Here is a 16,245-nt window from a genome sequence, read left to right as displayed (position 1 = left end):
CAATTTGTAAAGTCAACAACAGGAGTCACTGTGCACTTACTCCTCATGTAGGATCTCTGTCCTTAATGTGCTGTACATTGAGACTTAATGCTATAACGAGTACTCAAACAGTATATTTCACTTTGTGTTTCTATGTGGGTGCAAACTGTTGAAATCTTTACTTAATGTATACTAAACTGATCTTCTGTAAAAAAAAAAAAAAAAAAAAAAAAAAGAAATTATCAATTCCCAACTTGACTCTCACTGGGATTAAACATGACAATAGGTCTGATCTGATTTCATCATCATTTAAAAAATCATCTATTATTTTTCACTTTATGTTTGTGTGGGAGCAAACTGTTGAAATCTTTACTTAATGTATGCTAAACTGATCTTCTGTATATAAAGAGAATCGAAAATGAATCCTCATGTGAATGGAAGGGGAGAGGGAGTGGGAGAGGGGAGGGTTGTGGGTGGGAGGGACGTTATGGGGGGGAAGCCATTGTAATCCATAAGCTGTACTTTGGAAATTTATATTCATTAAATAAAAGTTAAAAAAAAAAAAGATACAGTCCATGTCTTAAGAGAAAAAGTCAACTCAGAATACTGTACCCTGAAAAAATCTCATTTATGAATGAAGGTGAAGACCTTCCACAACAAATTCAAAGAGTTTGTCACCACTCATCCAGCCCTACCAAAGATGCTGAAGGATGTGCGCACAAGAAGAAATCCATCACCAGGAAAGGACGTGAAGGCAGAAAACCCACAGTAAAAGTAAAAGACTGGAGCATTTACGGAAAAATGGCAGGGCCAAGTCGTAACTTATCAATAGTCACTTTGGATGTATATGGCCATAACTCTCTAGTTAAAAGATACAAAATTGGGCCAGCACTGTGGCTCATTAGGCTAATCCTCCAACTGCGCCGCCGGCACCCTGGATTCTATTCCCAGTTGGGGCGCCAGATTCTGTCCCAGTTGCTCCTCTTCCAGTCCAGCTCTCTGCTGTGGCCCTGGAAGGCAGTAGAGGATGGCCCAAGTGCTTGAGCCCTGCACCCACGTGGGAGACCAGGAGGAAGCTCCTGGCTTCGGACTGGCACAGTGCACTGGCCATGGCAGCCATTTGGGGGGTGGACCAATGGAAAAAGGAAGCCCTTTCTCTATCTCTGCCTGTCAAAAAGAAATACAGAATTGCCAAATGTATTAAAAAGCAAGACCATCTATTTGCTGCTTATGAGAAACACATCTCACCAACAAAGATACACATAGACAGAAAGTGAAAGGATGGAAAAACATAGTTCATGCTAATAGAAAAAAAGGGGGGGGCAGGCATAGCCATCCTCTATCAGACAAAATAGACTTGCACTGAAAATCTGTTAAAAGAGACAGAGAAGGGCACCATGTAATGATTAAGGGATCAATTCAACAGGAAGACATGAGTATAATAAATGTATATGTACTTAATTAATATTCTGAAATATTCACAAAAAAATACACCACGAGAAATTCGGGTGAGGATGTAGAAAAAAGGGCATCCTTACAAACTGTGGGAATGCAAGTCAGTATAGCTGTTATGAAACCAGTGTGGAGGTTCTTCAAAAACCTACAGATAGATCTACTTTATAGCCCAGCTATCTCACTACTTTCTACACACCTGTATCTGAAGGTCATTAAGTCATCATGTCGAAGAGCTCACTGCACCTCTGTGTTCACTGCCATACCAATCACAATAGCCCAGACAGGGAATTAACCTAGGTCCTAGTTCATCAATGGATGAGTGGGTAAAGAAAATGTGGTAGATTACACAATGGAATATTATTCAGCCATTAGAAAGTCTAAAATCTTAACATTTAAAGGAAAATGGGTGGAACTAGAGGCCATTATGTTAAGCAAAATAAGCCAGACACAGCAAGACAAATTCTCCACGGCCTTGTAAATGGGAGCTAAAAAAAATGTTGGTGTTAGAAAAGTGACTATGAGAGGCTGAGAAGGGCTGGGGGACAGCAGTGGGGAAAGGAACCCAAACAAGTGAGAGGTGACAGGCTCTGGTGTTGGAGCAGAATTCACAGTAAGGTATTACATACTGCAGGAAGACCTGGAATAGGGCAGCCGGTAGGCTCCACAGGTTTAAAAAAAGAAGCTATGGAAATGGAAATGCTAATTGCCTGATCTCGTCAGCTGATACTGTCTACATGTGTTGAAATATGGCATGGTACCCTGTACCAATGTATACGTATTACATGTTAGCCTGTAAGTAGGAAACACACACACACACACACACACACACACACACAGATTCTGCATAGTTGTACATAGCCATCTAGGAGAAAATCACGAAATTTCCTTGGACATTCACTGGATATGGAATTTTTTTGTAATGTCACTCTTGAATGCTGTGAGCCTTAGCTCTCCCAGCTTTTTTCCTGGGGGTCTTTCTTGTAACGATTCCCTGTCCCCACAGTCACCTCTTCCCTGAGGAGGCCTTCCTGGGGCTCAGTCTGAAGGGACCCTTCCTCTTGTCTGACTTCACAGATTCCATTTTTTTTTTAAAGACACAGACAGACACTGCTTGTACATGTCCTGATTCACTCCCCAAATGCCCACAAATGGCTGCAGCTAGGCCGAGGCTGAAGCCAAGAGCCAGGAACTCCATCCAGGGACTGACATCACCACAGCCTCCCAGGGTCTGTATCAGTATAAGGATAGAATTAGGAGCTGGTGCCTGGCATCAGACCTAGGCACTCGGATGGGGACATGGGCATCTTAATCTCTGGGACAAACACCTGCTTCGGATGACACTGTGTTCCTTTCTGATTCCATTAACAACCCTGTAGCCCAGTGATAGCACTGTTCCTTTTGTCCTGGTGTTCACATCTCTTAGCATTTCAACTTTTCTTATGTTGCAGCTCCTTATGTGGCCCACAAGGTCCTTGAAGGTCAGAACCACCTATTTCATCCTTTACCACAGTCGCCGGTGCCCCCAGGAGAGGCTCCTGCTGCCACTGCTGTGCAGTGCAGCCCTGGAGAGAACTACAGGGATCCCAAGTTGTTATGGTCTGGCTCCCTGTTTCTGGTTGTTCCTGGATCTCTCTCACTTATTCCAGCCTCTCAGGGCTTTGGAGTAATTCATTTCAGCAGTATTTTGGGGCATCATGTTGCTGGTTGTAATCAGTAAACCAGAACAAAGACCAGGTCATTCAAGCGAGTGTCTTCATTTTTAGTGGTACTAAGCAATGCAAAGCACAATACATGAAACTCATCTCCTTTCATCCCTCCCTGGAACTCCAATCTCCTTCAGTGTGAGTATGCCAGGTTTGATTTTGCTTTGTATTACTTAACAGGTGAGCACACACGCACACCTACTCCCTCCACCGCAACCCCAACACACAGAGGGAGACAAAGACATAGAGACAGACACGGACAGCACTAGCTCCCATATGATGGGTCACTCTCCAAATGCCCACAACTGGGACTGGCCAGACTGAAGCTGGGTGGCAGGAACTCAATTTAAGTCTCCTGTGTGTCAGGAACCCAAGCACTTGAGCCAGCACCTGCTGCCTCCCAGGGTCCACATTAGGAGGAAGCTGGAATTGGGAGTGGTACTGGAACTTGAACCCAGGCACTAAGATATTAGATGAGGGTATCTTGCCTGCTAGGCCAAATGCATGCCAACGCTTTTTATTTTGTTTTTAAAGATTTATTTATTTGAAAGGCAGTGTTTCAGAGAGGCAGAGGCATAGGCAGAGGGAGAGAGAGATCTTCCATCCACTGGTTCAGTCCCCAAATGGCCACAATGGCTGGAGCTGAGCCAATCCAAAGCCAGGAGCCTAGAGCTTCTTCCGGGTCTTCCACATGGGTACAGGGGCCCAAGCACTTGGGTGATTTTCTACTGCTTTCCCAGGCCATAGCAGAGAGCTGGATCAGAAGTGGAGCAGCTGGGTTTTGAACCAGCGCCCATATGGGATGCTGGCACTGCAGGCAGCAGCTTTACCTTCTACGCCACAGCACCAGCCTCTGCTGGCTTTTTTTTTTAGTTTTTCTTTAAAGATTTATTTTTATTTATTTGAAAGAGTAACAGAGAGAGGTAGAGACAGAGAGGGAGGTCTTCCATCTGTTGGATCACTTCCCAGATGGCTGTAATGGCCGGAGCTGCGCCGATCCAAAGCCAGGAGCTAGGAGTTTCTTCCTGGTCTCCCACATAGGTGCAGGGGCCCAAGGACTTGGGCCATCTACTGCTTTCCCAGGCCATAGCAGAGAGCTAGATCGGAAGTGGAGCAGCCGGGACTCGAACCAGAGCCCATATGGGATGCTGGCAATTCAGGCCATGGCTTTAACCCACTGTGCCACAGTGCCGGCCCCCCCACCCCCGCTAGCTTTTAATATTACTTTATACACATGCCATGCCATGGGTGCTACGGATCACTGCGGTTAGACATGGGGTGACGAATATGCTCACAGGAGACAAAGCCCTCCCCTACTGAGCCATCAGCACAGATGCCTTTGTTGCAAGGAGACCAATGGGCTGGCCCAGGCTCTGGTCTTAATATTGCATTCCCTCTGGCCTTCCCTCGCATATACCAGGCTGTACAGAGAGGCAAGAACCATAATTAGCAACAAGAGTCTTGCATTAATAGGAATCAGAGAAAAACTTGTGCAGTCACTTCTCATTCTGTACAAAATGCGTCTGCTGGGACCATGCAAGTTTAGCAGTCACCCAGCAGGATTTTTCCAGCCTGATAGGCACAGCTGCCAGGGCAGCAGAGGAGCCTGGCCAGGTCACAGGGCGTTTGATGGCACTGGGCTTGCTCTGCTGATGAGGCCATTGGGTAATATCCATGCCTTTGTCCTACTGTCTTCAATGAGTCACGGCCCATGGCAGACTAGCAGCCATTCCGTATGCCCTGTTCCCACCTCAAGCAAAGCTTCTTGAATGCCTTGCGGGGAGGGTCTCACTTCTACCACACATCTGGGGTCTGTGCTGCTGCTATGATGTCACTGGGATGAGGGGACCCAGGTGGAAACAGTCTCTGTGACGCAGGTCTCCTGTGATCCCAGGAATGTGTTCATTCGTCGGATGGTACCTGCTGACTCCAGAGTGTTCACCTAATCAAGATCTAGCTTTTGGGTCTGGCATTGTGGTATAGCAGGTAAAGCTGCCACCTGCCCTGTTGTTATTCCATACAGATGCCGGCTGGAGTTCAGGCTGCTTCACTTCTGATCCAGCTCCATGCTACTGACAGCACTGGATGGCCCAAGTGTTGGGTCCCTGCCACCCATGTGGAAGACATGAATAAAGCTTCTGGCTCCTGGTTTCAACCTGACCCAGTGAACCAGCAGGTGGAAGATGTCTCTCTCTGTAACTCTTTCATATAAATAAACAAATTTTTAAAAAATCCAGCTTTTTACCTGGAATGAGCATTGAGAGGAATCTGAAGCTCTATTTTCAAAGATCGAAATCTTGGCCAGCTCTACAGAAGGGGTTAGGGGAGAGTAAACAATCTAACTGTAAATTCTCTAATAGTTTCACTGGACATGTGTGGCTAGTGTTCCAGAAATAGCCTTGCAAATACTGGAAATGACCTGCAGTGATTATATAAGGGAGTTTGGCTTTCATTCAAGACAAAACAGGTTTAGGTTTATTTTTGGATATTACACCAAAAGCACAGACAACAAAGGGAAAAAATAGATAAATTGGATCACATTAAAATTAAAAACTTCCGGGCATGAAAGGATACTCTTAAGAGTGAAAAGCAACCCATGGAATGGGAGGAAATATTTTCAAATCATACATCTGAAAGGGCACTAATATTCAGAATATGTAAGGAACTCCAACAACAAAAAATCACACTAACAAATGGCCAAGGACTTGAATACCCATTTCTCAAAAAAAGACACACAAATGGCCAAAAAGCACATAACCAGAGAGATGATGCCTGACACCACCAGGCATCAGGAAAATGCAAATCAAAAAGAAAACAATGAGAGAGCACTTCACATCCACTGGGATGGCAGCTATCGGAGAAATGGGAAATTACAAGTGTTGGCAAGGATACAGAACAGTCAGAACTCTTGTGCACTGTCACTGGGAGTGCAAAATGGTCAAGCTCTATGGAAGACAGTTATGACAGAGTTTCAAAAATGAAACAGAATTATGCAATTCAGGGGCAGGCGCGGTGGCGCAGTGGTTAACACCCTGGCCTGAAGAGCCGCCATCCCATATGGGCGCCAGTTTGAGATCCAGCTGCTCCTCTTTCAATCCAGCTCTCTGCTACTGCCTGGGATAGCAGTAGAGGATGTCCCAAATCCTTGGGCCCCTGCACCCACATGGGAGACCTGCAAGAAGCTCCTGGCTTCAGATTGGTGCAGCTCTGGCCATTGCAGCCAATTGGGGAGTGAACCAGTGGATGGAAGACCTCTCTCTCTCTGTCTCTACCTCTCTCTGTAACTCTGGCTTTCAAATAAATAAAATAAATCTTTTAAAAAAAGAATTATGCAATTCAAACCAGAGCCTGAATAGATATTTGCATACCAGTGTTCATAGCAGCATTATTCACAATAACCAAAAGGTGGAAATGACCCAAGTGACCCTAGGAAATGAATGGATAAGAAAAACAGGGTAGGGGCCACCATTGTGATGCAGTAGGTTAAGCTGCTACCTGTGGTGCTGGCATCCCACATGGGTATCTGTTTGAGTCACAGATACTCCACTTTTGATCCAGCTCCGTGCTAATGTGCCTGAGAAAACAGTGGAAAATGGCCCAAGTCCTTGGACCCCTGCATCCACATGGGAGACCTGGAAGAGGCTCCTGGCTTCTGGCATTGGCCTAGCCTGGCCCCAGGCTGTTGCAGCTATTTGGGCAGTGACCCAGCAGATAGAAGATTCTCTCATTCCTTCTCTTTCTCTCTCCCCTCTCCCCTTCTCCCATAACTCTGCCTTTCAAATAAAAGAAACCAGTCTATAAAAAAGAAAAGAAACATGGAGTATACACACATAAAGACTATCATTCAGCCTTCAAAAATCATGAAATTCTGATATACGCTACATCATGAATGAACCTCAAAGACAGTATACTAGGAGCTGGCCTTGTGGCACAATGCATTAAGCTGCTATCTATGATGCTGGCATCCCATATGGGAGAGCCAGTTTGGGTCCCTGCTGCTCTGCTTCCAATCCAGCTCCTGCTAATATGACTGGGAAGGTAGTAGAAGATGGTTCAAGTGCTTGGGCTCCTTCCCTCAATGTGGGAGACCTGGATGGAGTTTCCGGGCTCTTGGCTTTGGCCTGGCCCAACCCTGGCCATTGCAGCCATTTGGGAAGTAAACCAACAGATTAAAAATTTCTTTCTCTGTCATTCTGCTTTTCAAATAAATAAATCTTAAAACACACACACACACACACACACACACACAACATGACAGTATGCTGAGTGAAATGAGCCAGACAGATAACTGCTACTGTGTGGCCCCCACTTACATGAGGGCAAGACGGTGGTGGTCATATTCACAGAGAGGTTCCTGTTTAATGGGTGCAGAGTTTCTGACTAGGGTGATGGGTGGTGGCAATGACTGTACAGCAGTGTCAATGTATGCAATTATACAGTTAAAAGTGGTGAAAATAGTAAACTGTATGGTATGTGTATCCAGCCTCAATAAATATAAATAATTAACAAACCAGGTTCAATACCCCAACTTGCTCCCATGCAGGCCAGCAAGGAAGAGACCTATGTGGGCACAGGAAGAGACCCATGCGGCCATGTGGCTCTGCTTTGCTCTCATTGGTTGTAGGTCAGGGAAATGTGACATGGTAACAAAAACCTCTCCTCACTAATTTAGTAGTGTTTTCTTTCACCCCCTAAGCGAAAGTAACCCAACGGCAAAGGAAGACCTTTCTCTCTGTCTCTCGCTCTCACTGTCCACTCTGCCTGCCTGTCAAAAAATTTAAAAAAAGATTAATTAATTAAAAAAAAAACAATGGCATAGAAGATGGTGGAATAGGGACAGGGTGGTCTGATTTACATGGGGTGAAATGAATACGAAAAAAGGAGAGAAAGTGCATTCTTAGGGTAAAGCTGCAGTGGGACACCCATTGAAGCAGTAGGAACCACCAGAATCTGGGTGGGAGAAGACACACAGCGGGGTGCAGCGAGAGCCCCCAGTGGAGCACCCAGCAACTTGAAGGAAGCAACAGGAAGGGGGGTGCCTGCCCTCCCTGGCAAACAAGGTGAGATCAGACTCCAGGGCCCATACCCGAAAGACAAAGCTTGGTGAACTGCACCCCTTCATCCATCCGGGATCCCTAGGAATCCCTCCTCCTCCTCCCTCCTGCAACAGCAACCTGCAGCCAGCGGCAGGAGAGCTGGCACCATTCTTAGGCACATAGCGGCCACCTTAGATTTTGCGCATGCACCCAGAATTTCTCGGGGTCACCCTGCACCCAGTCAGTGGGGCACACACAGCAGTGCAGGAGCAACCCACTGAGGTGGCCTCTGTTGCACCAGCTGTACTCACCTGGCAGGGGGCAGGGGGAGGGGGAGCCATCCCTACAGAAGGGAGGCACAGCCTGCAGGACTCTGCTAAACGCCCAGCACAATTGTGAAGAGAGCAGGTCTGTGGCTGGCAGATATTGAATGCCAGAGACCCAGAGATCTTGCCAGAGAGAAAAACCCATGTACCCACTGGCACTGAATCTGGTTGAGAGAACAGGACTTGATTTGGTAGGTTGGAACACACAGAGACAGTGGGCCCTGGGAGCCCTGTGGCCCCCTGTTGTCAGGATGGGCTAGCTGGGTGGAGCAGCTCCAGTTACACTCCCTAACCCTGAGAGCCCTGGGTGCTGAGACTAAGAAAACACTGTGATCCCCTGAAAAGAGATAGGGTGTGGCTGAGTTCTGGGCCATCACAGAGTGCTGTGGCGCACTCTGTGCTGCTCCTTGGTGGCCTAGAGCAGCTCATAGCAGAGGGAACGGTGCTCACAGGAGGGGTAGCACAGATCTACATGCAGTTCATATGGTGGTGGGGATGAGTGTTGAACACATGGAAGCTAACACCTGGGCACCCCTCAGCATTGGAGGAGGAGGAGTGGTTGCAGCAACAGAGGTGACCATTTCTCTCCATCCAGTTAACCAGAGGAAAGCTAGCACGCCCAACTTGGGTGTTACGCCTGATACTTGCCCCATCTTGGAGCACTGACCAGAACTCCCTGGCCACACCCATCACACACCTCTTGGTATTCACTGAAAGTGTAGACATTCCCCTAAACCACATAGACATAGTTCAAAAATAAAAGGCCATCAGAGGAAAGAAAATAAGTATTTTACAAATGCCTAAAAATAAATTCAAGAAACAAGAATAAGGAAGACACTATGACCTCTGCAAAGGAGTACAACAACATTTCAATGTTAGAATGTGAAGCTACAGGGCCGGCGCCGCGGCTCACTAGGCTAATCCTCCGCCTAGTGGCGCCGGCACACCGGGTTCTAGTCCCGGTCGGGGCGCTGGATTCTGTCCCGGTTGCCCCTCTTCCAGGCCAGCCCTCTGCTATGGCCAGGGAGTGCAGTGGAGGATGGCCCAGGTGCTTGGGCCCTGCACCCCATGGGAGACCAGGAAAAGCACCTGGCTCCTGGCTCCTGCCATCGGATCAGCGCAGTGCGCAGGCCGCAGCGCGCCGGCCGCGGCGGCCATTGGAGGGTGAACCAACGGCAAAGGAAGACCTTTCTCTCTGTCTCTCTCTCTCACTGTCCACTCTGCCTGTCAAAAAAAAAAAAAATAATAATAAAATAAAAAAAAATAAAAAAATAAAAAAGAATGTGAAGCTACAAAAAAGTGTAAATACCTTGGAATAAATTTAACCAAGATGTCACAGATCTCTATGATGAGAATTACAAAACATTAAAAAAAGAAATAGAAGACATAAAAAAGTAGAAAAATATTCCATGTTCATGGATTGGAAGAATCAATATCTTCAAAATGTCCATACCACTGGCAGCAATTTATAGATTCAATGTGATTCCAATCAAAATACCAACAACATTCTTCTCAGATCTAGAAAAAATGATGCTAAAATTCATATGGAAACCAAGAAACCCCAAAGAGCTAAAGCAATCTTAAACAGCAAAAACAAAGCCAGAGGCATCACAATCCCAGACCTCAAGACATACTACAGGGCAGTTATAATTGAAACAGCCTAGTACTGGCACAAAAACTGATGTGTAGACCGATGGAGCAGAATAGAAACTCTGGAACTCAATCCATGCATCTATAACCAACTTATCTTTGACAAAGGCGCAAAAATCAATTTCTAGAGCCAGGACAGTTTCTTCAACAAAAGATGCTGGGAAAACTGGATTTCTACGTGCAGAAGTATGAAACAAGACCCCTACCTCATACCTTACACAAAAACCCACTCAAAATGGACCAGAGACCTAAGTCTACAACATGAAACATCAAGTTTCTAGAGAACACTGGGGAAACCCACAAGACATTGGCATAGGCAAAAACTTCTTAGAAAAGACCCCAGAAGCACAGGCAATCAAAGCCAAAATTAACAAGTGGGACTACATCAAAAAAATGAGAAGCTTCTGCACTGCAAAAGAACAGCTTGTTGGGTCCCTATGTGAGAAGTGTGTTGTGCTCCACCAGGAGCCAGCACACAGGACAGCTGGATTCAGGAGTGGCCCTGTGGCAGGAGACAGGCCTCTCTGCAGGGCTGCTTGCTCCCCATCGGATGGAAGTTTTGCTCTTAAATTCTAGGTATGGGAACCCCCTATATGGGTGCCCAAGCCAGGCTCCAGGATAGGATGTGGCCACCTCCAGCACTATGTCAAAGGAGCCTGCCTGCCTGATGGAGTGATGGAGGCAGGCAGTCCCATGCACCTCCCAGGGCTAGTTTCAGAGTCTAGACTGGTGTAGGCTCAAGCATCTGGGTCAGGCCATTGCCTCCTCTGGAGTGGGCTGGCTGCCCTGCGGGAAGCAGGTACTGCCCTGTGTCTCATCAAAAACCAAGTATGTTTCTCAAAACTCATCTGGATCCCCATGCATTAGCATTTGATTGTTCTATAAGGTTATATTTTAATTTGTTCCCCATCACCATGTGTATAATGAATTCAATAGCAGTCATGGATCTCTGGTCAGTGATGAATATTTAAATCTTCAAACTACATGGTCTGGATGCTGTGGTAAGCAAGATGAGCTCAGTTTCCTTCTAATTTTTTTGTACTTAAATTTATTTAATTTCCACTCTGTTTAAGTTTCCTTGCATTACAAGCCTTGTTCTAGATTGCAGCTCCGCCTTCTCGTGAATAAGGTCTATTGTACATTTGAACAACACAAAGAAAAATGACACAATGGAAAGGAAGAAAGTAGGGCTTAAAGATAAAGGGATAATTAGAACATTGGCGAACAAAGGAGATCTAATGAAAGGGTTGTGTTTGAAATGCATTGGCATGTTACTGTATATAGAAGTATGAACTTTTCCTAATTTTGTTTTCAATATTTCTTAGATCTTTCTTGCAAATGTATACTATACTGAGCCAAGTAAAAAACTAAATCAATTCATGGGAATATGTTACCAACTTTAATATCACATTAAATTTAGATTAAGTGGTTAAGTCCTTACCTCAGTCTGTGAAAACATAAAGAACTCTAACCCATAAGGGGAAGACCCACTGGAAGAAAGTCTTGGGAAGGGAGGAACGCTTGGGACCAAGGTGGCTTGTTTTCTTCTCTTGAATTTATGGTGCCAGTAAAGCCAACAGATGTTGACAAAAACCATAGCCTGCAGGCTAAATATGGCCTAATGTTTTTGTGTAAAGTATTCATTAAAGAAATAAAAGAATGATACTTTGTGACATGTTAGGATTATATGAAATGGTTTAACTAGAAAATGGCAACACACATCCCATTTATGTAGCTCAGGCTACGATGGCAGAGATGAGTAGTCACAGTGAGTGCATGTGGCCTACGAAAACCTAAGATAGTTTATGTGGCTCATTATAGAAAAGGGTTGCTGATCCAGGGGTTGGAAGGTGCCTCAGAGATTTAATGACTTTCTGGAGAACAGTGTTGCTTGTTTGTTAAACTATGAGAGTACTTCAAAAAGTTTGTGAGAAATGCCATTACAAGACAAGTTTATTTTGGTACAAAAAAGGTCCGAGATTCATGCCTAGTGTTTTCATAAAATGCATTTTCCATGAACTTTTTGAAAACCCCATGTACATGTGGATTTCAAATTCTTTTGGTAACATTTGTAACAAAAAGAAACTCATCTCTTTTTAAAATTTAGTTTATTTACTTGAAAGCTAAAGAGAAAGAGAGAGAATCTTTTATCAATTAGTTCCATTTCCTGAATAGCCACAATGGCTGTAGCTGGGCTAGGCTGAAGCCAGGAGTCAGGAACTCCATCCAGGCCTCCCACATGGGTGGAAGAGGCCCAAGTAATTGGGTCATTTTCCACGATTTTTCCAGGCACATTAGTAGGGAGTTGGATCAGAAGCAGGGCAGCCAGGGTTTACACTGGTGCTCTAAGATGGGATGGCGGTGTTGCAGGCATTGGCTTCACTGCTGCACCACAACACAGGCCTCAATAAACTTATTTTTTAATTTGATTTTCCATAAACTCTTTGAAGTACCCTTGTCTACAAATCAAGGATGTTTCCTGATTTCAGAATTACTGAAAAGAGGGGAAAAGTTCTCCAAATTAAGCAATACTGTGACAGCTAAATCTGCTTTCCAATTGTTACAGACTTTTCTAGCCTTTAGGACATACTTTAGAAAGAATCCTTCTACATCAAGGAATTGAGCTAGATAATAGAAGACACTGTCCAGCTTGAAGCTTCCAGAATTTGTTATTCTAATAGCTCACCTCCCTCCCTCCCTCAGTCTATTTTTGGCTACTGCTTCAGGAGCTGTTTCACCCTGCACCTGTAGTCCTGAAGGTTATGCACAGTCACAGTGGCTGTGTGCTATACAGCAAGGCAAACACTGATCTAGTGAATGCTGAGTGAGTGTTCCTAGGTGAGATCCACGGCTAGGTACCCAAACGATCAGCACATAACCTTGGTTTATTCGTGTTTTGGCTTAAAGACACCAGCTTTAATACGCCTTGCCGATTGCTGAGCATTGCACCCATGGCCTAAAGCACTATAACTTACTTACACCTGACTGAAACTTCACCACGCGTTTCCTCCATAAGGTACACAGAGACTTCTTGTACTCAGGAACCCTAGACAGTGTATGAGCTCTATGCTTGCAGCATCTCAACAGCCCAATTACCAACAAAACCCACAAAAATGTGGCAGGAAATAGATCTTGACAAGGACTCTCTAACACAGTATGGGAGCTGATGCACCATGGCAGAGTCGCCTTGTTTGCCCTCGGTCAGGAACATGCACACTGGCCACCCATGTGTTTCACTGCTCTGCACAAGTCTGTGAGTGACTGCGAAAGTCATGATGAGGGTCACCAATAAATGTCAGTGACTTGCTGAATTAATAAATCTGAGAATAGTGAGGCTTGCCTCTATGTAATCAAACCATATACACTGTCTAGTCTCTGTAACTTAAACCTCATTGGCCAACTGGCATATTCCTGGCCTTTTAAATGCCATTTAAAGCCATCTCCTGGAGCAGGAATTTGCACAACAGCCACTCCACTCCTGGGACCCCCGCTTCCCGTACAGGAGTGCCTGGGTCCACGTCTTGGTTCTGCTCAATTCCAGCACTAGCAATGTGCACCCTGGGAGGCAGCAGGTGATGGCTCACGGAGTTGGGTTCTTGCCACCCACGTGGGAGATGTGGATTGAGTTCCAGGCTCTTGGGTTTCATGGGGTCCAACCCTGTGCTGCTGCAGACATTTGGGGGATGAATCAGTAGTTGTGAGTTCTCTTTCTGCCTTTCAGATAAATGATATAAAATTTTTTTTAAGTTATTTCCGCTAGTCTAAAATAGTGTTGATAATAAACTCCTTTTAAAAATTGCTTAACTGCATCTCTCCTTAGGAATTCCCTTCCCGCTTTCTTTTTGTACCAAATTAGGCTTTAGGTTTAAGATTCCTTTTCAGCATTTTGAGGAGTCTCTTGCTCCCATTCTGTGCACTGCTCCACTTTAGGGAGAAACCCAGAGTGCCACCAGAGCTAAGCAGGTGGAGGGCTGGTCATGCCACTCCCAAGGGACATCTCCCTTTGGTGCTTCTCCCCTCCTGCATTCTTTCTGCTCCACCTCAGGTGCAAACCTGGGAAAATGCACTTCATTACTTTAATTCATTTTACTATAAAAATTGTAAAACAAAAACCTGAGTAAATATTATTATTCTCTTTTTACAGAGAAGGGCACTAAGACATGATGATTAACTTTAAATAGTAATGTTTACTCATCCTCACCTCATGGAGACATTAGACAGGTTTAATGGCAGGACTTAGGGAGAAAGGCTCCGTGTAAATCCCACATATTACACAGCTATTATTCTACTGTAAGAAGAGGGATTTAGGCTGCATAGGGGAGGTGGATTTACTGATACAGGTGTTAGACAATGAGGTAGCCTTCCCAGCTCTTCCCTAGATACATTTCAGGTTAGGAAGAGAGTTGGTATGTTAGGCTCCATTTAGTTGTCAGCTCTAGAAGCTGGGAAGGAGTGGTGGTTATAAGAAGGAATACTTTTTTTTTTTTTACCTCCTTTTAAATATACAGGGATCAGGCACAGATTTTAATTTTTCCAGTAAAGTATTAAAATAACCAAACTATGGTCTGTTATAAGTTCAAAGAGAAAAAGGTTATGACACCGAAAAATCCTAAAAACAGGAATCAGAGAAAATATCTGAAAATCATGTATCTGATAAGGGGTTACACCCAGAGTATATTAAGAACTCCTACAACTCAACAACAACAAAAACAATAAAAGTAATTTAAAAATGAGCCAAGGACTTAAGGTGTCAATGTTATGGTATAGAAGGTTAAGCTGTGGCTTCTACTGCCAGCATCCAACATTGGAGCACTGGTTCAAGTCCTGGCTGCTCCACTTTTGATCCAGCTTCCTGCTAATGTGCCTGAAAAAGCAGTGGAGGATGGCCCAAGTGCTCGGGCCCCTGCCACCATGTGGGAGACCCAGATGGAGTTCCTGGTTCCTGACCTTTATAGCCATCTGGAAAGTGAACCAGTGAATGGAAGATCAATCAATCAATCAATCAATCTCTCTCTCTCTCCATTCCCCACCCCCCCAGCTCTATCTCTCAAGTAAATAATTTTATAAACTAGGCCCTGGTCTTGAATGTACCTTTCTCCAAAGAAGATATACAAATGGCTAAAACGTGCATGAAAAATGCTCAGTATCATGAATCATTAGGGTAATACAAATCCAAATCAGAATTACATACTGCCTCACATGTATTAGTATGGCTAAAATTTTTAAAAAAGCAGCAAATATCACAGAGAATGTGGAGAAATTAGAATCCCTGTGCATGGTTAATGACAATATAAAATGGTATAAGTGCTGTGAAAAACAGCAAAAAATGAATGATGGAAATATTATGTGTTCCAGGAATCCCATTTCTGAGTATGATTTTAAAGAGATATATGACAGATATTTCAAATTTCCTATATTGAAGGTTTTTTTTCCCTTTCATTTCTCAAAAATCTAGTATAAGTACATCAGACAATGTGACCTGGCTCCTGACAGTAAGCACTGTCATACACGGTCCAAGAATTAGCCACTCAAACTACTTACATCTCAAATTAACCTTTCCTGAAGAGGGGAGGAACTAACCCTGCCTTTGTGTTGTCAGCCACAGAAATCCATGGCCAAGCACAAAGGACTGAAGGAGAGAAAGGTTCTATAAGAGCGAGTGGAAGTAGACTGTCCTTATCATCAGTGTGTACGGTGGAAGTGATGGCTAAGGAAGGAGCCTGGACTACACCAGGGCTTAAAACGTAAGATCAGCACTGAACCATCATGGCTGCCTTTGATGGGAGGCCTTTTCCTGGTCATATATATTTCTGCCATATTCATTCATATTATAGATGTCAGAAATTCAGATATCCCTGGTCAGGGTCTGGAATAAAGTTTGTTTTAGGGCTATTTACATAGATAGGGTTTACTAAGCTACTGTGATGTCTTAGCCACATTCAAAGATAGCAACACAAAAATGTCCTCTCCGCCACACTAAAGATGTTCATTTACATACAATAGAAAGACTGGTTACTCTTTTCTACAATTAGAGCAATTTTACTAGGGAGCTGCATTGGACAACACTTTGAACATTCTTCTATTAAAATTCCTGAG

At 44.5% G+C, this 16,245-nt stretch overlaps 1 protein-coding gene across 7 annotated transcripts in view; it reads right to left on the bottom strand.

The window, feature by feature from the left end:
• The window catches only part of NR3C2 (nuclear receptor subfamily 3 group C member 2), a 375,527-nt gene that overhangs the window by 10,181 nt on the left and 349,101 nt on the right, over window positions 1-16,245 (bottom strand). The window lies entirely within an intron of this gene.

The sequence above is a fragment of the Oryctolagus cuniculus genome, chromosome 8 (assembly GCF_964237555.1).
Source record: "Oryctolagus cuniculus chromosome 8, mOryCun1.1, whole genome shotgun sequence".
Classification (NCBI taxonomy): domain Eukaryota; kingdom Metazoa; phylum Chordata; class Mammalia; order Lagomorpha; family Leporidae; genus Oryctolagus; species Oryctolagus cuniculus.
The sequence above is the reverse complement of the archived record's forward strand: the minus strand, read 5'-3'. Positions and strand labels throughout refer to the sequence as shown.